The sequence below is a fragment of the Scyliorhinus torazame genome, chromosome 27 (assembly GCF_047496885.1).
Source record: "Scyliorhinus torazame isolate Kashiwa2021f chromosome 27, sScyTor2.1, whole genome shotgun sequence".
NCBI lineage: Eukaryota > Metazoa > Chordata > Chondrichthyes > Carcharhiniformes > Scyliorhinidae > Scyliorhinus > Scyliorhinus torazame.
Window position 1 is genome coordinate 24,415,230 of NC_092733.1, and position 26,548 is coordinate 24,441,777.

The 26,548-nt window shown below is 52.8% G+C and overlaps 1 protein-coding gene across 1 annotated transcript in view; it reads right to left on the reverse strand.

Annotated features, from left to right (window-relative positions):
* Nucleotides 1-26,548, reverse strand: part of LOC140403311 (adhesion G protein-coupled receptor E1-like) — a 331,002-nt gene that overhangs the window by 216,987 nt on the left and 87,467 nt on the right. The window lies entirely within an intron of this gene.

The window sequence follows — 26,548 nt, forward strand, 5'->3', positions numbered from 1 at the left end:
TAGCTCTCGGGCTGTCCCTCTCACTCGACGGTGAATACTCCCTCCCTCCCTTCTTCATGGCTGTTTTCCTTAAACTTTTTGACATTCTTTGCCTTCTTTATATTTCCCTACATCCAATCATTCGCAAATTGCCCCCAGGACCAGACTTTAAAATTCCTATAAACACACCTCAAATAGGAGCCACCCAACATGCGAAGTCCCCTCTACATGCCTCCACCAGAAGTCTCAACCAAAAGAGTTTTGGTGTCAGTTGTTTCATGGTCATCTTAAGGCTTTTAATTCCAGATTTTTTCATTGGATTCAAATTCTACCATCTACCTTGGTGGGATTCGAACCCACAGCACTATCCTGGGGCGAAATTCTCCTACCCGCCCCGCCACATTTCTGCCCCGATCGGCCGGCGGGAGTCTCCGTAACACCGGCCGGTCAATGGGGTTTCCCATTGTGGGGCAGCCCCACGCCGTCGGGAAACCCTCCGGCGCCGGCAAAACGGAGACTCCCGCCGGCGGAGAATGACGCCCCTGATCTCTGGATTACTATTCCAGTGATAATACTACAACACCACCCTTATGGATAACAATGAGAAAACAACCACAGAAATGACTTCCAGAATCCAGAACGCCAAGATCCAGAGGCTGTTTTCTTTACGTCAGAGTTCATTTCAGGTGAGTTCCAAGGTGGATAAAACATCATGAAAATGCTTGAAAGGGAATAAAGATGCAGTGTGGTGAGGTTTTGGTACACAGACTATTTGGCAGGCAATGTTTGGAAGCTTTTGGAATAAAATTGGCCTCGAGCAGTTGAGAGGTGGCAGATGGTTGATTGTTCAGTCGGGAGCCCTGGGCGCGATTCTCCGAACGCCTGCCGGGTCGGAGAATCGCCGGGGGCTGGCGTGAATCTCGCCCCCGCCGTGTCCCGAATTCTCCGCCACCAGAGAATCGGCAGGGGTGGGAATCGCGCCGCGCAGGTCGGCGGGCACCCCCGGCGATTCTCCGACCCGCGATGGGCCTAAGTCCCGCCGCTGCTGACCCCCGCCAGCCGGTGTGGATTGAACCACCTACCTTACCGGCGGGACAAGGCGGCGCGGGCAGGCTCCGTGGTCCTGGGGGGGCGCGGGGCAATCTGGCCCCGGGGAGTGCCCCCACGGTGTGCCTAGCACGCGATCGGGGCCCACCGATCCGCGGGCGGGCCTGTGCCGTGGGGGCACTGTTTTTCTTCCGCCTTTGCCATGGTCTTCACTATGGCGGAGGCGGAAGAGACCCCCTCCACTGCGCATGCGCGGGGATGCCGTGTGCGGCCGCTGACTCTCCTGCGCATGCGTCACCCGGCGAAGTCGTTTCGGCGTTGGCTGGCGTGGCGCCAAAGGCCTTTCCCGCCAGCCGGCGGGGCAGAAATCACTCCGGCGCGGGCCTAGCCCCTCAAGGTGAGGGCTTGGCCCCTAAAGGTGCGGAGAATTCCGCACCTTTGGGGCGGCCCAACGCCGTATTGATCACATCTTTGCAACCGGGTAGCGGACATCGCGCCGTTTGCAGAGAATCCCGCCCCCTGTTTCTGTTCTTTCCAGGTTTATACTAATCAACAAACTGGGGCGCGATTCTCCGATCCCCCACCGGGTTGGAGAATCGCCGGCGGGTGGCGTGAATCCCGCCCCCGCCATGTCCCGAATTCTCCGCCACCAGAGATTCGGCGGGGGCGTGAATCGCGCCGGTCGGCGGGAATCGCGCCAGTCGGCGGGCCCACCCCTGGTGATTCTCCAGCCCGCGATGGGCCAAAGTCGCGCCGCTGTCAACTCTCGCCAACTGGCGTGGCTTTGGGGCGGCCCGACGCCGGACTGATCCGTGCCGTTTTTGGCGCCGGGTAGCGGACATCGCACCGTTTGCGGAGAATCCCGCCCCTGATCTGTGAATTCACGCATGTAACATTGAAACTGTTCAAAAGGCTCGAAGCTTGGGGTCATGTGATGGGGCCCATTCATTAATTAATTGCAGCTTTACAAGAGTTTCTGCGCTTCTGGCCAAAAATCCATTATTTTCCTGAGGAGTGAAATGGTGGCTGTTAACGAATCCTCTGATATTACAATGTTTTGATGTCTCCATCTTTGTTAATAGCCCAGTTGGAGGGGCAATTTGTCTATTGGCCTTCTGGATTTGTGATTGGAATCAGACCTTGCAATGGAGCATGACATACCACAAGGATGAGAGTGGAACTCTTCTATTCTTGTGACATTTGTTGAAAACATGCAGAACAGATAGCCGATCTTGTGAGCCATGTGACCTACCGCAGCTATCTTTTGGTTCAGCTAAATACATTTTAAAATAGAAAAAACGAAATAAAGTTTGGATGTATACAATTTTGATTCCTTTCATGTCTTATCGTCACGACAACACCATGAGATTCAGGAGATTAGGGGTTGCGGGTGTGGAAGCTTATGACAGATGTGGTTGAAGTTGGATTGTCCATTCATTTTATATAAATATGAAGTATATCCAATTCTTATGTATTCCTGAGGTGCCAAAATATTCACAATTTTCTGCTATTAGCAATGACTGAGCTCTCATCCCTTGTTGAACTTCTATGTCTCTGAACCATTTAAGCTTTCTTCCATTTGCATCACAGAAAAAGGCCATTTGGTCCATTATGCTGACATCTTTGCTTTTCAAACACTTTTTTTTAAACTTTTCCAATTAATGGGCAATTTAGCGTGGCCAATCCACCTGCCCCGCACATCTCCTTGTTGTGAGGGTGAGACCCATGCAGACATGGAGAAAATGTGCAAACTCCACATGGACAGTGACCCGGGGCCGAGATTGAACCCGGGTCCTCAGTGCCTGAGGTAGCAGTGCTAACCACTTCACCACCATGCTGCCCATCTTTGCATTTTAAGTGCAATCTGAGAGTTTTATTAATATTCTCAGTAACTCAAATGTTGGATGAATGGGAATGCACTACGTAAAATGTGACTAATTTGTATTTCCAGCAACAACTGAGAATACCCCTCAGGGTTCGGTTGAAGGTCCCATGGGATATGGTGCCCATTACAATGAATGGAGGGGGCGCACTCATCTCGCTCACTCTTAAGTGGTCCCATTGGGAGAAACCAGTGTGGAATTCTCCGGCCAGTCGCTGGCGGCGGGATTCTCTGCTGCCATTGGCAGCGCAACCCTGCTCCCGGGTTTCCCGGCAGCGTGGGAATGGGGAGGCTTCGATGGGAAATCCTATTTCTAAGCAGCGGGAGTACAGAATCCTGCCACTAACGAATGGTGCAGCCAAATTCTCCTTCCTCTCTAGCTGCAGTAGCGAGGCACACTCGCAACAGCGAATCCCGGCCCTCATCTCTGGAGAGTGTGTGACCTCATCGGTATTGGCTGATTACTACTTCCCCAATATAGATATTTGGTTACATCTATTAATGACAATTTATAGATAACTGTGTAAGTTCCTCAAACTTACAGATGTTTCCTGTATTTTATCAAGACCAGTCAAATCACATTTTGCTCTTGACTGGATTGAACTTCCTTAAATTAATGCTGGAGAAATAACTTCCACTTTTTACTTCGAAGAATGTTTATTAGCATTTTACATTTTAGAGAAGAACGCAACAAGTTACAACATAATACATTGCCCTAAGCAAGGATGAAAAGAAAGGCTTAAAATACATCAGTAAGGAGATAAACAGGAGAACGGTATCACAACCTGCCAGGTACAATCATTAGATGTAACTAGATACCTAATAGCCGCATCAGAAACCGAGGAAGAAACAATGAGGCCATTAAAAAATATGGCAAAGTGGTGCACACCCTTCCCCTCTGTACAAGCCGCAATCATCCCGAGAGATCAGGATCAATTTCCTTCGTCACGATCGGTTGGGCACCGGCGAACATCTCCCTCAACTCTAGCAGCACCAAAGACCCATCACAGCCTCCTCGCTTCTTACACCACACCCATCTACAGCAATGAAGGAGCCGAGGATGGATTCACGATACCCGCTCCCTTACAAAAACAAACCAAAATACATGAAAACCCCAGTTCTAAGGGGAGTTACATACAGACCATGCAATGCAGCTTAACCCCAATCCCAAGCCCAGAACAGAACCAATATAATTCCATATAATTGTGCAGAGAGGACCAGTAGCAACATGTTTGGATTCTGATCAAACCTTAAGGACCTCCCAAAAGTGAAAAGGAAGGATGAACTAGATCTACTAAAACTAATCACTGGATAACAAGGGATCAGGATCCAGCCCAGGCCCCATAATTCCCTGGCCCCCGCCAAGCACCTACCAATGAAGAGGAGAACAGGTCGCTCAATCGAATGAGAAAGTGTCACCCCCCCCCCCCCCCCCTCCACCCCGGGGACAACAGGATATTCGCCAGATCACAGGACCCGGATCATCCCCAGGCCCCCATGAACCAGAGAAGCAAAGCCCAGGCTCCCAGGGTGTTGGCAAAAGCATCCTCGAAGACGGGAAGAAGGACATCCCAAGCCCCCAGGGGGAATCAGGAGACTAGCCACAGCACCAGACCTGGCCACGCCCAGCACATCCTGACACACAGGAAACTGTGTCCCCAGAACATCCAGCACACCCCAAAACCCCCACCCTAACTGAACCTGCACCTCTCCCCAAAAGAGGGTAATTACTCCAGTGCCAGCTGAGGGGGCCCTCATCCCGAGTAGAAGAAGAATCATTAAGACGCCCGAAAACTGGGCGCCATGGCAGGGAGAGCCACTTCACGCTTCCCCGGCACAGTCAGGAACATCCCCCCAAAACACCAGGCCAGACGAGGAGAAGAACCAGCACACTGCTGACCCGGACGAAGAGAAGAATCCCCCAAGGAAGGGACACCCAAACTAACTCAAAGTGACCACCATCAGGATAGCCAGAGCAGTCCCCCCTCCTGAACAAACCAACCACGGATTAACCAATCCCACCTTGGCGAAAGAGAGAGACCCAAGCGGAGAAAAAAGTAACTCGACCTCAAGGAGGCGTCAGAAGGAATCCAGCCCTTCCTGTGAAACCAAATCTTGCCCAGGCCACCGGACGATAAAGACAGGGATTCTTAAATTCAAGTAACATGAAAAATAAATCTAAATAAATCCTTGACACAGATTAGCTCTAACTGGTGGGCTATCCTCAATCTCAGTGAGGACTGAACTAACCCTACCAACCCCACCCACCCTTCACCCTCGCCCCCTCCCAGCTCCACTCATCTTCGTTATGAACGAGACGAGAGTCCCCTCCCCCAAAGACAAGGATTATAATACACAATAACAGTGCACAGATCACACTGCCCACAATTGACTAAATATTTTACTAGAACAGGATAAAAAACAACACTCTCCAACATGCTCACACCTCGCTCACCCTTACGGGAAAAAAGACCACAAGAAATAATCAATAACACGATCACCAGGGGGTAATGTCCAGGATTATAGAAGAACTGCCGGGTGAATGACAGGATAAGGACATCTTCCACATTGCACAAAAAGGTAAAAAAGATTTCCAGTGGCGGCGCTGTGCTGAGCGGACGCACGTCAGGTGGCTCCCCTCCAAATCAGACCTAAAATAGTGAATGTTTTGAGATTTTTGCCCCAAAAGGCCACCCAAAGCTCTCTCAAAACCCATACGGGGCGAACAACAACAAAGTGGAGACGAAGATGCCGGCAAACGGCAGTTCAAAGAGCCGCCGAGAAGGCAGAAGCGGTGGAAAGGGACACGAGCAACAGGCGGACGGACCACAGGACCCACGAGGCGAGGTGGAAGCCCGGCAAACCAGGAGCGGGGCAGACCAGCGACCCAACGGCAGAACAGGAGCAAACGGCGACGCCCCCCCCCCCCACACCAGGGGATAGATGGAAGAGTTTCCTAAAAAAGGAACTGCCCGCCATGAAGGAGGCGGTTAAAATAGAGTTCCAGGTGGTGGTGAAGGAGGTGGTGACAGAAGCGATGGCCTCCCTCCAGCGCACGATAGACGGCCCGGGAAAGGAGGTGGAGACCCAGGAAAGGACGATCCTGGATCTGGAAAAGACATCATTGGATCAGATCGACCGGATCAGGGCTCTGGAGGCCGAGGTGCAGAGGTTGTTGGTGGCCCAGGGGAACTTGAAGGCGAAGGTCGAGGACCAGGAAAACAGTCCCTGTGGCAAAATGTCCGTATCGTGGATTTACCTGAGACCCAACAGACTACATCGCCTAAATGTTAGGTAATCTGGTTGGGAGAGACAACTGCCTCGCTCTTGGTTTAAAGTTGGAAGACAGAGAGGGAAGGGAACGAGGACAGGGGAAACAGGTGAAGGAGGGAAGGGAGACAGGCAGACAAAATGGAGACAGGGCTAAACCAGCCCAGGGAGGGGAGCCACCGTACTAGCAGCTGATGTGTTAGGCAGGTTGGTTGATGTGGACTGCACTCGATGCAGGGAAGCTAGAAACAGACGTCTAACACTGGAGAAGATCCAACACTGTTTTATTCAATTAGATGAACTGCTGTACATATTCAGCTGTGGGTTGACACTATACTGATCTGACTGGTGACCTTGTAGTCACCTGACCAGACTTATTAGCTACCACATAGTGTTTGTACTTGCTAGCTCGTGGACTCTGACTGTCTCAGTAGCTGGGTCCCGAGAGAGCGGAAAACCTCGTGCCTTCTGACTTTATAGTGGTAGTGTCCTGTCTGGTGATTGGCTGCACTGTGTTGTATGCTTACTGGTCATCCTGTGTGTCAATCACTGCCTGGCTGCATCTCATTATATTCATGAGTGGATATTATGACATCTCCCCCCTTTTTTTTAATTAAATAAATACTAAGATATATATATGTATGCCTGACTATATACAAACGGTGCTTGAACAAACGTATATACATGGGAAGGTGGCGATAGTGCAGATACATGGCAAACGAAGCAATATTTACAAAGGTTAAATCGATGAATTCAGTCACAAAATGTACAAAAGTTAAGTCCACAGATTCAATCTTTGTGGCTGGCGACGAATTCTTGTCGATCGCCGCAGAGGTGGATCAGGAGCCGCCTGCACGTGGAGAGATGGGATTGCTGCCATCGCGGTGGTCGCGTGGGCCGGCAGGATCGCTGGCAGATACGGTGGCCTCGTGGCAGGATACATCCAGAGGAAGCATTGTAGGCGGCGGAGCACTGCGGTCAAGTAGTGGGCGTGGAACTCTTCGCAATGCCCGTCTGTTGCGCCGTAGCAGGGAGCCATCAGCCATGTGGACAAGGAAAGATCTTGGGGCCACGTGTTTGATAAAAACAGCTGTGGCTGACCAGCCGCCCTCAGGCAACTGGACGCGAACATGATCAGTTGGGGCCAGCTCGGGTAGATCTGTGGCATGAGCATCATATGTGGCCTTCTGTTGGGCCCGGGACTGCAGCAGTTTTTGTAAGACCGTGAGGTGGTCAAGGTCTGGAACATGGATGGCTGGAACTGTGGTCCTCAGAGCACGATTCATGAGCATCTGCGCTGGAGACAACCCAGTGGACAGTGGGGTTGCCCTGTATGCCAGCATTGCCATGTTGAAGTCGGAGCCTGAGTCTGCAGCTTTGCACAGCAATCGCTTTACAATATGGACCTCTTTCTCGGACTTCCGTTTGATTGCGGGTAGTGGGGACTGGAGGTAACGTGACGGAAGTTGTAGGACTGTGCAAAATCAGACCATTCCTGGCTGTAAAAGCATGGACCGTTGTCACTCTTACCGTGAGCGGTACCCCGTGCCTGGCGAACGTTTCTTTGCAGGCGTTGATGACTGCCTTCGACGTGAGGTCGGACAGTTTCACCACTTCTGGGTATCTGGAGAAGTAGTCGACCAGGAGTATGTAGTCACGCTCCTTGGCGTGGAAAAGGTCGACACCTACTTTGGACCACGGAGAGGTCACGATCTCGTGCTGTTGCAGTGTTTCCTTGTGTTGAACCGGTTGAAACTTCTGACAGGTAGGGCAGTTGAGGACCGTGTTGGCAATGTCCTGGCTAATGCCCGGCCAATAAACTGCCTCCCGAGCTCTGCGTCGGTATTTCTCGACCCCAAGGTGACCCTCATGGAGTTGACCCAGCACCATAGCCTGCATGCTCTGAGGAATTACGATCCTGTCGAGTTTCAGAAGGATTCCCTCCACCACCGTCAGGTCATCTTTCACATTAAAGAATTGGGGACATTGTCCCTTCTGCCAGCCATGGGTAAGGTGCTGCATCACACGCTGCAGTAAAGGATCCTTGGCCGTTTCCTCATGAATTTGGACCACCCGTTCATCAGAGGCTGGGAGGTTGGTGGCACACAACTGCACTTGCGCTTCTATGTGGCAGATGAAGTCACCTTGTTCACACGGTGTGGCGATGGACCGGGATAGGGCATCTGCAATGATCAGCTCTTTGCCTGGCGTGTAGACAAGTTCGAAGTCATAGCGGCGGAGTCGAAGAAGGATTCGCTGTAACCGATGTGTCATGTCATTTAAATCCTTCTGGATTATGTGGACTAGAGGCCTGTGGTCCGTTTCCACCGTGAATTTCGGCAGGCCGTAAACATAGTCATGAAACTTGACGATTCCTGTCAGGAGACCCAGACACTCCTTTTCGATCTGGGCGTACCGTTGCTCAGTGGGCGTCCTGGCCCTGGAGGCATGTGCCACTGGAGCCCAAGACGAGGAGGCATCTTGCTGGAGGAGCACCGCCCCAATGCCATCCTGGCTTGCATCAGTTGATATCTTGGTTTCCTTGGTTGGGTCGAAGAACGCTAGAACTGGGGCTGTGGTGAGCTTTGCCTTCAGCTCACGCCATTCCGCTTCATGGGCGAAATTCTCCGTAATCGTAGCGATGTCCGCCGACTGGCGCCAAAGACGGCGCAAATCAGTCCGCAGCTTGAGCGGCCGAATCCTAACCTTGAGGGCCTAGGCCCGCGCCGGACTGATTTCCGCCCCGCCAGCTGGCGGGAAAGGCCTTTGGTGCCCCGCCAGCTGGCGCGGAAATGACTTTGCCGGGCATCCCCGCGCATGCGCAGTGGAGGGGGTCTCTTCCGCCTCCGTCATGGTGGAGACCGTGACGAAGGCGGAAGGAAAAGAGTGCCCCCACGGCACAGACCCCCCGCGGATCGGTAGGCCCCGATCACGGGCCAGGCCACCTTGGCCCCCCCCCCCCCCGCCCCCCCGGGGCCAGATCGCCCCACGCCCCCCCCAGGACCCCGGAGCCCGCCTGCGCCGCCTTGTCCCGCCGGTAAGAGAGGTGATTTAATCCATGCCGGCGGGACAGGCATTCTAGCAGCGGGACTTCGGCCCATCCGGGCCGGAGAATCGCCGGGGGGGCCCGCCAACCGGCGCGGCGCAATTCCCGCCCCCGCCGAATATCCGGTGGCGGAGAATTCGGCAACCAGCGGGGGAGGGATTCACGCCAGCCCCTGGCGATTCTCCGACCCGGCGGGGGAGGTCGGAGAATCTCGCCCCATGTGTGGGCAGCCACTCAAATTCCGTTGACTTCTTGATGAGATGGCGAAGGGCCGTGGTGTGGGATGCCATATTGGGAATGAATTTCCCGAGAAAGTTGACCAACCCGAGGAAGCGGAGGACCGCCTTCTTGTCCTCCGGGCTCTTCGTGGCGTTGATCGCCAAGACCTTGTTGCCATCTGGTCACACGCCCTGCTGCGGAAACTTAACATCCGATTGACCAAATAAGCACTTGGCCCTGTTGAGCTGGAGACCATGTTCATGAATTCTCTGGGAGACCTGCTTGAGGCGAGCGATGTGTTCCTGGGGCGTTGTGGACTAGATAATCACGTCGTCCACGTATACTCGCACCCCCTCTATGCCCTCCATCATTTGCTCCATGATGCGGTGAAACTCTTCAGAGGCAGATATGTTACCAAAAGGCATCCGGTTGTAGCAGTAGCAACCGAACGGGGTGTTGAAAGTGCACATCTTGCGACTGGACGCGTCCAGCTGTATTTGCCAAAAACCCCGGGAGGCGTCAAGCTTAGTGAAGAATTTGGCATGGGCCATCTCAACTCTTCACGTTTTGGGATCGGGTAATGCTCCCGCATGATGTTGTGGTTTAGATCCTTAGGATCAATGCAAATGCGAAGCTCCCCTGACGGCTTCTTTACGCAGACCATGGAGCTGACCCAGTCTGTTGGCTCTGTGACCTTCGAGGTGACGCCCTGGTCTTCGAGGTCCTGTAGTTGCTTTTTCAGATGATCCATGAGGGGTGCCGGCACCCGGCGTGGTACATGGATTGCAGGGGTGGCATTTGGTTTGAGCAGGATTTTATATCGGTATGTGAGCGTGCCCATTCCATCGAATACGCTGTGGTACTGCGTGATAATGTCGTCTGTGTCGGCTTGCAGGTTTCCATCAGGCGTGGCCGTTGCCGGTGACGATGACATGGTGTGGACTCGCTGAACCAGGTTCAGGAGCTTGCAGGCGCGAGCACCGAGCAGGGACGCTCTGTCAGGCCTGACGATTTCAAACCGTAACGTTGCCTTGATCGCCTTGTTGGATACCCCTGGTTGACACGAGCCACTGGCAGCTACGGCATTGCCATTGTAGTCGGTGGAAGAATGCTTGGTCTGGCACGGATGGTGTTGAGGTCGGATTGTGAGATGAGGCTCGCAGACGCGCTGGTGTCCAGTTTAAATCGGATGCGAGCCTTGTTCACTGTGAGGACAGCAGACCACTCATCGTCGGGATCCACACTGAGGATCGAGAGGCGTTGCGCAGGTGTGGTGGAGTCCAGCTCATGTGTGGCTATGATGCCCACCCGATATGGAGACTTGAGACAGTCAGCACCAGGGTCCGTTGGGCTGTCGGGATCAGAATCTGGCATGTCTTGTTGTATTGAGCGGATACTTCTGCGCCGCAGCTGGGATCGCTGGCTGCTGAGCGGTGGAGCAGATCTGAAGAGGGCTGCGTAGTGGCCAAGCTTGCCACACTGGAGACACCGGCGTCCTTTTGCTGGACATCGCCGCTTTAAGTAGACGGAGCCACAATTCGGACACGTCATGACGCTGACGTCAGCGTGTTTCGTGCGCCATCGCGCATGCGCAGTGCAGTCGGTCGATGTATGCACCTGCGCAGTCAGGTTGTCGGTCTCGTCGTCCACTCGGTCGTGGCGCGCATGTGCAGGGACCCGGGAAAAGCGCGCGAAATGGCCACTCTCCTCGATGCTCAGGCCCTGCATTTGTGCGATGGCCTGCACCCGTTCCGCCTCGTGGGAGGCCAGCTTTGCAGTTTCTGCCGCCCTGATGTGGGAGTCACGATTCTTAGCATGCTCATGGACAACGCACGTCTCGATAGCGACAGAGAGGGTCAACTGTTTGATTTTCAGGAACTGCTGCCGAAGGGATTCGGAGTGGACCCCGAAAATGATCTGATTCCGGATCATGGAATCAGCCGTCGAGTCATAGTTACATGACTGCGCTAGGATGCAGAGATGGGTCAAGAAGGACTGAAAAGGTTCATCCTTACCCTGAAGCCTCTGCTGGAAGATGTATCGTTCAAAGCTCTCATTCACCTCAATGTCGCAGTGGCTGTCGAACTTCAGCAGGACTGTTTTGAATTTTGTTTTGTCTTCGCCGTCAGCGAACGTAAGGGAGTTGTAGATATGGATGGCGTGGTCCCCCGCAGTGGAGAGAAATAGCGCGATCTTCCTGGCATCCGATGCTGCCTCGAGGTCGGAGGCCTCGGTGTACAAGAGGAACTTTTGCTTGAAGATTTTCCAATTGGCGCCGAGGTTGCCGGAGATGCGGAGCTGCGGAGGAGGCTGGATGTTTTTCATTTCACCGGATGGCTGCTTGCTGGTCAATGCTGATTCACTCGAGGTAGGTCCGTCAAGATCAGTATCACTCTGGTACCATGATGTGTTAGGTAGGTTGGTTCGATGTGGACTGCACTCGATGCAGGGAAGCTAGAAACAGGGGCGACATTCTCCGACCCCCCGTGAATCCCGCCCCCGCCAGTTGCCGAAGTCTCCGGCACCGGAGATTCGGCGGGGGTGGGAATCGCGCCGCGCCGGTTGGCGTGCCCCCCCGCTCGATTCTCCGGCCCGAATGGGCCGAAGTCCCGCCGATACATTGCCTGTCCCGCCAGCGTAAATTGAACCACCTACCTTACCGGCGGGACAAGGCGGCGTGGGCGCCGGGGTCCTGGGGGGGGCGTGGGGCGATCTGGCCCCGGGGGGTGCCCCCACGGTGGCCTGGCCCGCGATCGGGGCCCACCGATCCGCGGGCGGGCCTGTGCCGTGGGGGCACTCTTTCCCTTCCGCCTCCGCCACGGTCTCCACCATGGCGGAGGTGGAAGAGACTCCCTCCACTGCGCATGCGTGGGAAACTGTCAGTGGCCGCTGACGCTCCTGCGCATGCGCCGCCCCGAGATGTCATTTCCGTGCCAGTTGGCGGGGTAGCAAAGGCCTTTTCCGCCAGCTGGCGGGGCGGAAATTCCTCCGGCGTCGGCCTAGCCCCTCAATGTTGGGGCTCGGCCCCCAAAGATGCGGAGCATTCCGCACCTTTGGGGCGGCGCGATGCCCGTCTGATTTGCGCCGTTTTGGGCGTCAGTCGGCGGACATCGCGCCGTTTCCGGAGAATTTCGCCCCAGACTTCTAACACTGGAGAAGATCCAACACTGTTTTATTCAACTATAGAACTGCTATACATATTCAGCTGTGGGTCGGCACTATACTGATCTGACTGGTGACTTTGTAGTAGCCTGACTAGATTTACTAGCTACCGCATGGTGTTTGTACTTGCTAGCTCGTGGACTCTGACTGTCTCAGTAGCTGGGTCCCGAGAGAGCGGGAAACCTAGTGCCCTCTGGCTTTATAGTGGTAGTGTCCTGTCTGGTGATTGGCTGCACTGTGTTGTATGCTTACTGGTCATCCTCTGTGTCAATCACTGCCTGTCTGCATCTTATTATATACATGAGTGGATATTATGACAGCTGGGAGGGCTAGCATGGAAGACATGCAGTAAGGGGGGCCGCGGCGCACCTCTCAGGGGAGAGGGAGCATCTGGCCACAGAGGGGGGAGTGGTACAGGGCAGAAGGGGGGAGGACAAGAAGGGGGTGGGGACGGGGAAGGGGGGGAACTCACAGAACAGACAGGGGGCAGAAAGATAGGGAAGGGTTTGGCAACAAGACAGAGACAGACCTCGGCGGGTGTGGAACAGGCCAAGAACTCAAGATGGCGTCGCAAGTAGCCATTTTGGAGGGTCCCTAAACAAAGGGAGACCCCGGAGTGCAGGGGCGCACCCACATGACGTACACATAGTTGGCGGCCATGTTGGTTGCCCCCTGGACAAAGGGAAACCCCGGAGCGCAGGGGCCCGACCTCATGGTGCGAGCGGCGACCGTGGCCATTTTGGAAGGCCCCCTAACAAAGGAAAACCCCGGAGGGTAGGAAACGCCCACCAGGTCAGTATGGGTGATCCCGCAAGACCGGGAGGTCGAAAAACCCCCACCAGGATTGTTACCTGGAATGTAAGGGGACTGAACGGCCTGGTGAAAATATCCGGAGTCTTCGCCCACCTGAAAAGCCTGAAGGCTGACATAGTCTACCTACAGGAGACACACCTGAGGGAGAAGGACAGACTACTGGTAAGGAAGGACTGAGTGGGACAGACGTACCATGCATGCTACGGGACGAAGGCTAGGGGAGTAGCCATATTGATCAGCAAGCGGCCGAGAGTTATGGAGACTAGGACGGTTACGGTATGTCATGGCAAGCGGTATCCTGGAAGGGGCAGTGGTAGTGCTGGTGAATGTGTATGTTCCCAACTGGGACGACACAGAATTTATAATAAAAGACCATGGCGGAAATCCCCGACATTGACACACACCGACTGATTATGGGGGGTGACTTTATCTGTGTACAGGACCTACTGACCGACCGATTGAACCCCAGACCGGGGAAAAAGACAGACATGGCTAAGGAACTGGGGTCATTTATGGAGCAGATGGGGACGCTGGACCCATAGAAGTTCCTACACCCAGGAGAAAAGGAATTCTCGTTCTTTTCACAAGTACACTAATTATACACCCATATCGACTTATTTGCAGTGGGGAAATCGGTGCTTCCAAGAATTGTTGGAGCAGAATACTCCACAATAGCCATCTCCAACCACGCTCCACACTACGTGGATGTGAGGTTGGAGACGGGCTGTGCCCAGCGCCCCACATGGAGGCTGGATACGGACCTCCTGGCCGACAAGACCGTCTGCCAGAAAACAGCGCAGGCCATAGGCGACTACGTGAGTAACAACCAGAACGGGAGATCTAACCCTCCACGTTCTGGGAGGCACTGAAGACTGTGATCAGAGGGGAAATTATAGCCTGCAAGGCATGTAGAGACAGGGAAGAGAGGGCGGCCAGGCAACAGCTGACCAACTCCATCTTGGAGGTCTGTAGAGCTGCTGGCGAAGAGGAAAAAGCTACAAATGGTCTTTAACCTGCCATCCACTAGGAAAGGAGTGCACCAACTCCGCCAGACACAAGGGACCTCCTACAAACACGGGGAAAAGGCTGGCCGCCTACTGGCTCACCAGCTCAGAAAGCAGGCAGCCACGAGGGAAATAGGACAGGTGAAATGTGGCAGAGGCAGACTGCTAGTGGAACAAAATGACGTCATCCGTGCATTCGAGACCTTCTACCGAGGACTGCCCCACCCGATGGGGATGCGGGGATGAAACAGTTCCTCGACGAACAGGAAATACCTGTTGTGGGGGAGGACAGACAGGGGGAAGCTGGTAGCACCAATAGATCGGGGATAAATCATGGAGAGCATCGGTTGAATGCAGGCGGGGAAGGTGCAGGGACCCGACGGGTTCCCGGCGGACTTGTACAAACAATTTGCGCCGGCACTGGTCCCACATCTAAGTGACATGTTCGCAGACTTGCTGGCAAGGGCCATTTTGCATCCTACACTAGCGCAGGCCACAATTTCATTGATACCCAAAAAAGACAAATACCCGACGGAATGTGGATCATACAGACCCATTTCGCTACTAAATGTGGACGCGTAAATACTTGGAAAGGTCTTGGCCAAAAGGCTGGAGAGCAATGTATCAGAGGTGGTCGCAGAGGACCAGATGGGCTTTGTCAAGGGTAGGCAGCTCACTGCAAACATAGGCGGCTGATGAATATAAAAATGATAACCCCCCCCCAACGCGGAGAGAACACCAGAGGTGATCGTCTCCCTGGACGCAGAAAAGGCCTTTGACAGAGTCGAATGGAAGTACCTTTGAATTTCGGCAGGAGCGGTGCGCTGGGGCCTTCTGGGAGGTGAGTAGTGACTTTAAAAACCCTTACCTGGTCCCGTGTCTGTTCTTCTTTTCTGTTTTATTTTTTTAATATAAGGCGGGAACCGGAAGTTTGACCCACGGACTTCTGGGAAGGCCCCCCCTCCCCCCCAACCAATAAATTCTGGTGGAGAGGAAACCCGAGACACTACACGTGTAGTGTCTCCCACCCACCCTCCTCCTCTAACCTAATAATAAAACCCATTGGTGTGAGGTAAGTACCATATTTTATTATTAACACTAAGAAGGTAAGTAAGTGATTTTTACTCATTTTTACTTTTATACCTTTTTCAAATTGTGTGTGTCGGGGGGAAACTGAAGTGACATCACAGAAAAGCTGTGGCCTGAGTGGCTGGTTGGGATTCTACACTAAATTTAAAAAAATTGAGCATTGGTAACTAATTAAACATAATTACTTAATTATAATTTAGAGGGATATCTAAGCCAGAGATCGGAGAGTACTATATTTAGCTTTCGCATTTCTATTAGAAATATAGTGCTAGGAAACAGATAGTTAACAGTAACTTTGAAATTTAAAAAAAATTATTCAAAAAAAAAAAAATTTTTTTTAATTTTAATTTTAATTAATTGACGCAATGTCAGTTAGAGGGGTGCTGTGCTCTGACTGTGAGATGTGGCAGGTCCGGGAGGCTTCCAGCATCCCGGATGGCTTCATCTGCAGAAAGTGCACCCAACTGGAGCTCCTCACAGACCGCATGGTTCGGTTGGAGCAGCAATTGGATGCACTTATGAGCATTCAGGTGGCGGAAAGCGTCATAGATCGCAGTTATGTAAATGTGGTCACATCCAAGGTGCAGGCAGAGAAATGGGTGACCACCAGAAAGGGCAGGCAGTCAGTGCAGGAATCCCCTGTGGTTGTCCCCCTATCGAACAGATATACCCCTTTGGATACTGTCGGGGGGGATAGCCTATCGGGAAAACAGCAGCAGCCAGAGCAGTGGCACCACGGCTGGCTCTGATGTTCAGAAGGGAGAGTCAAAGCGCAGAAGAGTAATAGTAATAGGGGACGCTATAGTCAGGGGCACAGATAGGCGCTTCTGTGGACGTGAAAGAGACTCCAGGATGGTATGTTGCCTCCCTGGTGCCAGGGTCCAGGATGTCTCCGAACGGGTAGAGGGCATCCTGAAGGGGGAGGGCAAACAGGCAGAGGTCGTTGTACATATTGGTACTAACGACATAGGCAGGAAGGGGCATGAGGTCCTGCAGCAGGAGTTCAGGGAGATAGGCAGAAAGTTAAAAGACAGGACCTCGAGGGTTGTAATCTCGGGATTACTCCCTGTGCCACGTGCCAGTGAGGCTAGAAATAGGAAGATAGAGCAGCTAAACACGTGGCTAAACAGCTGGTGTAGGAGGGAGGGTTTCCATTACCTGGACCACTGGGAGCTCTTCCGGGGCAGGTGTGACCTGTATAAGAAGGACGGGTTGCATCTAAACCGGAGAGGCATAAATATCCTGGCCGCGAGGTTTGCTAGTGTCACACGGGAGGGTTTAAACTAGTATGGCAGGGGGGTGGGCACGGGAGCAATAGGTCAGAAGGTGAGAGCATTGAGGGAGAACTAGGGAATAGGGATAGTGTGGCTCTGAGGCAGAGCAGACAGGGAGAAGTTGCTGAACACAGCGGGTCTGGTGGCCTGAAGTGCATATGTTTTAATGCAAGAAGTATTACGGGTAAGGCAGATGAACTTAGAGCTTGGATTAGTACTTGGAACTATGATGTTTTTGCCATTACAGAGACCTGGTTGAGGGAAGGGCAGGATTGGCAGCTAAACGTTCCAGGATTTAGATGTTTCAGGCGGGATAGAGGGGATGTAAAAGGGGAGGCAGAGTTGCGCTACTGGTTCGGGAGAATATCACAGCTGTACTGCGAGAGGACACCTCAGAGGGCAGTGAGGCTATATGGGTAGAGATCAGGAATAAGAAGGGTGCAGTCACAATGTTGGGGGTATACTACAGGCCTCCCAACAGCCAGCGGGAGATAGAGGAGCAGATAGGTAGACAGATTTTGGAAAAGAGTAAAAACAACAGGGTTGTGGTGATGGGAGACTTCAACTTCCCCAATATTGACTGGGACTCACTTAGTGCCAGGGGCTTAGACGGGGCGGAGTTTGTAAGGAGCATCCAGGAGGGCTTCTTAAAACAATATGTAGACAGTCCAACTAGGGAAGGGGCGGTACTGGACCTGGTATTGGGGAATGAGCCCGGCCAGGTGGTAGATGCTTCAGTAGGGGAGCATTTCGGTAACAGTGACCACAATTCAGTAAGTTTTAAAGTACTGGTGGACAAGGATAAGAGTGGTCCTAGGATGAATGTGCTAAATTGGGGGAAGGCTAATTATAACAATATTAGGCGGGAACTGAAGAACATAGATTGGGGGCGGATGTTTGAGGGCAAATCAACATCTGACATGTGGGAGGCTTTCAAGTGGCAGTTGAAAGGAATACAGGACCGGCATGTTCCTGTGAGGAAGAAGGATAAATACGGCAATTTTCGGGAACCTTGGATGACGAGTGATATTGTAGGCCTCGTCAAAAAGAAAAAGGAGGCATTTGTCAGGGCTAAAAGGCTGGGAACAGACGAAGCCTGCGTGGAATATAAGGAAAGTAGGAAGGAACTTAAGCAAGGAGTCAGGAGGGCTAGAAGGGGTCACGAAAAGTCATTGGCAAATAGGGTTAAGGAAAATCCCAAGGCTTTTTACACGTACATAAAAAACAAGAGGGTAGCCAGGGAAAGGGTTGGCCCACTGAAGGATAGGCAAGGGAATCTATGTGTGGAGCCAGAGGAAATGGGCGAGGTACTAAATGAATACTTTGCATCAGTATTCACTAAAGAGAAGGAATTGGTAGATGTTGAGTCTGGAGAAGCGGGTGTAGATAGCCTGGGTCACATTGTGATCCAAAAAGACGAGGTGTTGGGTGTCTTAAAAAATATTAAGGTAGATAAGTCCCCAGGGCCTGATGGGATCTACCCCAGAATACTGAAGGAGGCTGGAGAGGAAATTGCTGGGGCCTTGACAGAAATCTTTGGATCCTCGCTGTATTCAAGGGATGTCCCGGAGGACTGGAGAATAGCCAATGTTGTTCCTCTGTTTAAGAAGGGTAGCAAGGATAATCCCGGGAACTACAGGCCGGTGAGCCTTACTTCAGTGGTAGGGAAATTACTGGAGAGAATTCTTCGAGACAGGATCTACTCCCATTTGGAAGCAAATGGACGTATTAGTGAGAGGCAGCACGGTTTTGTGAAGGAGAGGTCGTGTCTCACTAACTTGATAGAGTTTTTCGAGGAGGTCACTAAGATGATTGATGCAGGTAGGGCAGTGGATGTTGTCTATATGGACTTCAGTAAGGCCTTTGACAAGGTCCCTCATGGTAGACTAGTACAAAAGGTGAAGTCACATGGGATCAGGGGTGAGCTGGCAAGGTGGTACAGAACTGGCTAGGTCATAGAAGGCAGAGTGTTGTAATGGAAGGATGCTTTTCTCATTGGAGGGCTGTGACCAGTGGTGTTCCACAGGGATCAGTGCTGGGACCTTTGCTCTTTGTAGTATATATAAATGATTTGGAGGAAAATGTGGCTGGTCTGATTAGTAAGTTTGCAGACGACACAAAGGTTGGTGGAATTGCGGATAGCGATGAGGACTGTCGGAGTATACAGCAGGATTTAGATTGTTTGGAGACTTGGGCGGAGAGATGGCAGATGGAGTTTAATCCGGACAAATGTGAGGTAATGCATTTTGGAAGGTCTAATGCAGGTAGGGAATATACAGTGAATGGTAGAACTCTCAAGAGTATTGAAAGTCAAAGAGATCTAGGAGTACAGGTCCACAGGTCATTGAAAGGGGCAACACAGGTGGAGAAGGTAGTCAAGAAGGCATACGGCATGCTTGCCTTCATTGGCCGGGGCATTGAGTATAAGAATTGGCAAGTCATGTTGCAGCTGTATAGAACCTTAGTTAGGCCACACTTGGAGTATAGTGTTCAATTCTGGTCGCCACACTACCAGAAGGATGTGGAGGCTTTAGAGAGGGTGCAGAAGAGATTTACCAGAATGTTGCCTGGTATGGAGGGCATTAGCTATGAGGAGCGGTTGAATAAACTCGGTTTGTTCTCACTGGAACGAAGGAGGTTGAGGGGAGACCTGATAGAGGTATACAAAATTATGAGAGGCATAGACAGAGTGGATAGTCAGAGGCTTTTCCCCAGGGTAGAGGGGTCAATTACTAGGGGGCATAGGTTTAAGGTGAGAGGGGCAAGGTTTAGAGTAGATGTACGAGGCAAGTTTTTTTACGCAGAGGGTAGTGGGTGCCTGGAACTCGCTGCCGGAGGAGGTGGTGGAAGCAGGGACGGTAGTGACATTTAAGGGGCATCTTGACAAATACATGAATAGGATGGGAATAGAAGGATACGGACCCAGGAAGTGTAGAAGGTTGTAGTTTAGTCGGGCAGCATGGTCGGCACGGGCTTGGAGGGCCGAAGGGCCTGTTCCTGTGCTGTACATTTCTTTGTTCTTTCTTTGTTCTTTGTACCTCCTCGAGGTACTGGAAGGGTTTGGGCTAGGAGCAGGATTCGCCACTTAGGTGAGACTCCTGTACAACGCGAATGCTCGGAGTACCTCATTTTGTTCTGCTACCATCTCTGAATACTTTGAGCTACAAAGAGACACAAGGCACGGATGCCCACTGTCCCTGCTCCTGTATGCACTAGCAATATCAAACCCCTGACGATAGCTCTGTGGGACGCGAAAAGGTGGAGGGGCATTCAAAGAGGAGACAGTGAGCACAAAGTATCACTCTCTGCGGATGACTTGCTCCTGTACGTCTGAAAGCCACAGGAAGGACTGAAAGCAATCATGCAAATCCTGAAAGAGTTTGGAACCTTCTCACGTCACAAACTCAACCTGGGCAAGAGTGATGCATTCCCAGTGAACCCAAATGGGGGAGGGACAGAGCTGGAGGGGCTCCTGTTTAAAGTAGTCCAAAATAGATTCTGATACCTGGGCAACCAAATAGCCAGAGACTGGTCACAGATCCACAAGTGGAACCTGACAAGCCTGATGGAGGAAGTCAAAAAGGACTGACAGATGTGGGGCTTACTCCCACTCTTCTTAGTGATCAAAATGAACGTGCTGCTGAGGTCCATCTTCCTGTTTAGATCTATACCGATCTTCATCCCTGATGCACTATCAATTACGACGAGACGAGAGTAGAGAGTAATCGAGACTTTATTACACAGAGGTGTGTGGCCTCCTACAGCAGCTGGCGAAATGGCTGCTGTTCGGAGAGCACACACATTTATACTCCGCTTACTGGGCGGAGCCAGCAGGCAGGGATCTACCCCCGTACCTGTAGCACAGGGGCCTTACCATAATACCAGTATATACAATATAATACAACAATGGTGACTACCACAATCCCCAAGGCCTTCTTCCAAAACATAGGCAGCGCTTAATTATAGCGTATGTGTGTGTGTGTGTGGGGGTGGGGGTGGGGGGTGGGGGGGGGGGGGGTAAGACGCCGAGAGTCCCCAAATCAACACTGCAAAGGAGGAACATTAAGGGAGGCCTGACACTACCAAGTCTGCAATATTACCACTGGGCGCAACAGCGAAAAGAGTGAGGGGATGGGTACACAAACCCAACTCGGAGTGGGTGCGGAAGGAGGAGGCCTACTGCAAGGGAACGACCCCCCGGGCCCTAGCCATCGTAGCACTCCCATCCCCCTCGGCAAAATACACATCTTGCCCCATGGTAGTGTCATGTGAGAGTACCTTTAAGAAATGGGTGTTTGTCAAATAGCTGCAGTGATGTCAGAGATTGGGTGGAACTGGGCTGTCTGTCTGTTTTACTTTCGCTTTGGGCTGTCAGGGTGTGTTTAGTTTTGTGTTGCAGATTGGGAGCTGTATCCAGCAGAACCAGGTGTAATTCTGATTTATTTCTGCATGAAAGGAATGCCTTCAACTCACTTGCTAATTTAAAAGTGATAACTGCTCTCAGTAGAGAATTTAAACCTGATGTCTGTGTTGAAGAGGGAATTTGTCTTCTGGATGTTGCGAGGAAAGATTAAGGGTTACTTATGGAGTACTGTATTCTTTGGGGGAGTATTTGAGTTGATATTGTGTGTTTAAAATGTTAACTGGATTCATAGAATAAACATTGTTTTTGTTTAAAAATACTCTTAGTTCTCTGTTGAATCACACCTGTAAAGTGGGCCCTTGTGCTCCCCATAACCAAAAATCTATTTAAAGTTGTGGGTCAGGTGAACTGCATGATACACTTTGGGGTTCTCTAAACCCTGGCCCGTAATAGTAGTGGCCACACTGAAAATTTGGAACCAAATAAGGCAACACTTTGGGCTGACCAAGATGTCCCCCATGGCCCCCGTGTGCGGAAACCGCAGGTTCCCACCAGCCATGCTAGACACAACCTTTAAAAAATGGAGACAGGACGGGGGAACACTGACAGTTAGGGACTTCTATATAGGGAACAGATTAGCGACGCTGAACGAACTGACGGAGGATTGGGAACCACCGACAGGACAGGAAATGAGACACCTACAAATGAAACACTTCCTCCGTAAAGAGACAGTAGGATACCCCAGGGCCCCAGAGACCAGACTATTAGAGGACCTGATGAACACGGACAGTAAAGAAGGGGGACTCTGTGGGAAAATCGAGGAGGGGAGTGTTATAAAGAGGAGGGCTGATGGGGGGTGGGGTAAGGAGGATTGTACGCCAAGTCAGACTGCGACAAAACTAAATAACGAAACTTATGTAAAAAAACTTTTGTACTGTACAATAAACAAAAACAAACAGCAATGTATATAAAATTGAAAATGCCAATAATAAGATTATTTAAAAAAGGTAAAGGATAAATCAGGATCAACGAGCACTCCAGGATCTCTCAAGGATCCCAACGATCAGAGCACGAGACAACATCACTTTCAGCATTCCGTCTCTCCGATGTCCAGGCGACTCGCAGTCCAGACTCCGGCAGGGGGGAATGACCTGACCGCTCGGCCACCTTCATCCCCTCACGACAAAGGAATAGGACGATATAGGACCAGTGATCAGTGGGCTCAACCAACCCCTGGCCCCGAAGACAGGATAGGTTGTGCTCTATCGAGGAGGCCAGTGGTAGAGGAAACAAGGATTTATTGAACTAGGTACAATATTCTGCCCATGGCAGTAACTCTCTCCCAATCCAGTCCCCGTTGGGACAGCTACCAACTCCGAGCCCTTAACGAGCCCCAGCTGGGTGTCCTCCGCTCCCTACCTGGGAAACTCGTACACCACGAGTCCCACGGGGAGATCGACCCTGGTTTCCACGTAGTCCTGGTGGGGGTTATGAGAGATGTCAAAGATCCCACGATACTGTGTCAAAGAGGAACAGCAAAGTTCTCCCCAATTTCCTATTCCTCAACCAACACCACAAATACAGATTACTGGTATCTGGGCATTGTCTCATTGCTTACTTGTGCTCTGCTTAAATAACCTGCTGTGTCTTCTCATTGCAGCAGCAGTTGCATTTTCAAAATATTTCATTGGCTGATATCTTCTTTAGGACATCCTAAGGTTGTGACATGTTCTTTACAAAATGCAAGTCTGCTAAATGGCCCAGACAAGGCTCTGGAAACATATGTAGAGCTCATGGGGATGACTGGCTGATCAGGTTGATGCACTATCAATTACGATGAGACGAGAGTGGAGAGTAATCGAGGCTTTATTGCGCAGAGATGTGTGGCCTCCTACAGCTGCTGCCGAAATGGCTGCAGCTCGGTGAGCACACACATTTATACTCCACCTACTGGGCGGAGCCAGCAGGCAGGGATCTACCCCCATACCTGTAGTACAGGAGCCTTACCATATTACCTCTTATACATGCACTATATACAACAGTGATGACTACCACATTCACCCCCTGTTAAAAAAGAGTCCGGCGGGGGTGGTGGAAAACTATTTACATGTAAATTGAGCATTTTTTTAAAGGTGTACAGTTCTGGAAAAGTTCACAAATTCAGCCGGTCGGATGCTTTGATTCTCCGTTGTGAGCGCCGCAGTCCCGGTGGCGATGCAGGCGGCGGCTTGGTCGCCGGTGATTCCGGGAGCATGTAGTCCTCATCTTCATCCCCGGGTGGAACCAATGGGAGGACGGATCCTGGAGCGGGGGCTGTGGTGAGGTGCGCTGCGGGGGGGATGGGTGGCGACGGGGCAGTTGCGGGGGGGGGGGGGGGGGGGCCCAGCTGGTGCCAGGTCTCTGAGGGAGACTGTGTCTTGGCGGGCGTCGGGGTACGCCACGTAGGCGTACTGCGGGTTTGCATGGAGTAGCTGTACTCTCTCAACCAACGGGTCTGCCTTGTGGAGCCGCACGTGTTTGCGCAGGAGAACGGGTCCTGGAGTTGCCAGCCACGTTGGGAGCAAAACCCCGGAAATGGACTTCCTGGGGAAGGAAAGGAGATGTTCATGGTGGTTTGCATTAGTCGCAGTGCAAAGTGTCGATCGGATGGAGTGGAGGGCGTTGGGGACGACCTCCTGCCAGCAGGAGACCGGGAGATTTTTAGACCGTAGGGCCAGCTGGACGGCCTTCCAGACCATCCCATTCTCCCTCTCCACCCTCCCGTTTCCCCGGGGGTTGTAGCTGGTCGTCCTGCTCGAGGCAATGCCCTTGCGGAGCAGGAATTGACGCAGCTCATCACTCATAAAGGAGGATCCCCTGTCGCTGTGGATGTAAGCAGGGAAGCCAAACAGAGTGATGGTGGTATTGAGGGCCTTGATGACTGTGGCAGACGTCATATCGGGGCATGGGATGGCGAAGGGGAATCTGGAGTATTCGTCGACCACGTTAAGGAAGTACGTGTTTCGGTCGGAGGAGGGGAGGGGCCCTTTGAAGTCCATGCTGAGGCGTGCAAAGGGGTGGGAGGCCTTCACCAGGTGCGCTCGGTCTGGCCGGTAGAAGCGCGGTTTGCATTCTGCGCAGACCTGACAGTCTTTGGTGACCGCCCTGACTTCCGCAATGGAGTAGGCCAGGTTGCAGGCCTTTATGAAGTGAAAGAACCGGGTGACCCCTGGGTGATAGAGACCATCGTGTAGGGCCCGGAGTTGGTCCACTTGTGCGCTGGCACATGTACCTCGGGATAGGTCATCGGGGGGCTCGTTGAGCTTACCGGGGCGATACAAAATCTCGTAATTGTAGGTGGAGAGCTCGATCCTCCACCTCAAGATTTAATCATTTTTGATCTTGCCCCGCTGTGTGTTATTGAACATGAAGGCAACCGACCGTTGGTCAGTGAGGAGAGTGAATCTCCTACCAGCCAGATAATGCCTCCAACGCCGCACAGCTTCAACGATGGCTTGGGCCTCCTTTTCGACGGAGGAGTGCCGAATTTCGGAGGCGTGGAGGGTGCGGGAAAAGAATGCCTGCCTGGTTGAGGGTGGCGGCTAGAGCGACGTCCGATGCATCGCTCTCCACTTGAAAGGGGAAGGACTCATCGACCGCGTGCATCGCGGCCTTGGCTATGTCGGCCTTGATACGGTTGAAGGCCTGGTGAGCCTCAGCCATCAGGGGGAAAGCTGTGGAGTGAATGAGTGGGCGGGCCTTGTCCGCATAGTTAGGGACCCACTGGGCATAATATGAGAAGAACCCCACGCATCGTTTGAGGGCCTTGGGGCAGTGGGGTAGGGGGAGTTACATGAGGGGGTGCATGCGATCTGGGTCGGGCCCTAGAACTCCATTTTGCAACACATAGCCAAGGATGGCTAAGCGGTTGGTGCTGAACACGCACTTCTCCTTGTTATACGTCAGGTTCAGGAGTTTGGCGGTGTGGAGAAATTTGGAAAGGTTCGCGTCGTGGTCCTGCTGGTTGTGGCCGCAGATGGTGACGTTATCCAGGTACGGGAAGGTGGCCCGCAGTCCGTACCGGTCAACCATTCGGTCCATCTCCCGTTGGAAGACCGAGACCCCGTTAGTGACGCTGAAGTGGACCCTAAGGAAGTGGTAAATGCGGCCGTCTGCTTCAAACGCCGTATATTGGCGGTCTGCCTTGCGGATGGGGAGCTGGTGGTAGGCAGATTTCAGGTCCACTGTAGAGAAGACCCGGTACGGTGCAATCTGATTGACCATATCAGATATGCATGGGAGGGGGTACGCGTCGAGCTGCGTGTACCGATTGATGGTCTGACTGTAGTCAATGACCATCCTGTGTTTCTCCCCAGTGTTTACAACTACCACTTGGGCTCTCCAGGGGCTGTTGCTGGCCTCGATGATGCCTTCCCGCAGCAGCTGCTGGACCTCCGACCTGATGAAGGTCCTGTCCTGGGCACTGTACCGTCTGATCCTGGTGGCGACCGGTTTGCAATCCGGGGTGAGGTTCGCATACAGGGAAGGTGGCTCGACCTTAAGGGTCGTGAGGCTGCACATGGTGAGGGGTGGTAGGGGCCCGCCGAATTTCAGGGTTAGGCTTTGGAGGTTGCACTGGAAGTCCAGGCCGAGTAGCAAGGCAGGGCAGAGGTTGGGGAGGTCGTAGAGCCGGAAGTTGCTGAACTCTACGTCCTGGACAGTGAGGGTGGCGGTGCAGTACCCCCGGATTTCCATGGAGTGGGATCCGGCGGCCAGGGAGATTCGTTGGGTAATGGGGTGTACCGCGAGGGAGCGGCGCCTTACCGTATCAGGGTGGATGAAGCTCTCCGTGCTCCCGGGGTCGAGAAGGCAAGGTGCCTTGTGGCCATCGACTTTCACTGGCGTCACGGTTGCGAGGTGTGTGGCCGGGACTGGTCAAGCGTGATGGAGGCGAGCTGCAGCTGGTGTTTCTGGGCCCCGGGCTGGTCGGCGGCGGTTGCGGGCAATGAGTGGCCCGATGAGATGCCTGACGAGCAGGAGTCCTGAGGCACCGTCCAAAATGGCGCCGAAGAAGGTGGCTTTAAAGATGGTGGCGCCCGCCTGCCGCATGAGGTATGATGGGGGGAAGTTGGCGGCGCCGACGGGCCGCACGTGGGCTCCGGGGGCGAAAATGGCATTACCCACGGATCGCACATGGTGGGTGCAGGAACAATGGGCGGCTTACAGCGGCGATCAACCGGGCCTGGCACACCGCAGCGAAATGCCCTTTCTTCCCGCAGGCCTTGCAGAGTGAGCTCCGCGCCAGGCAGCGCTGGCGGGGTGTTTTGTCTGCCCGCAGAAATAGCACTTGGGCCCCCCGGGGTTGGCTGGCTGTCGCGCGGCGCAGGCTTGAGATTGGCTGGGGGCGGTCACTGGTGGGGT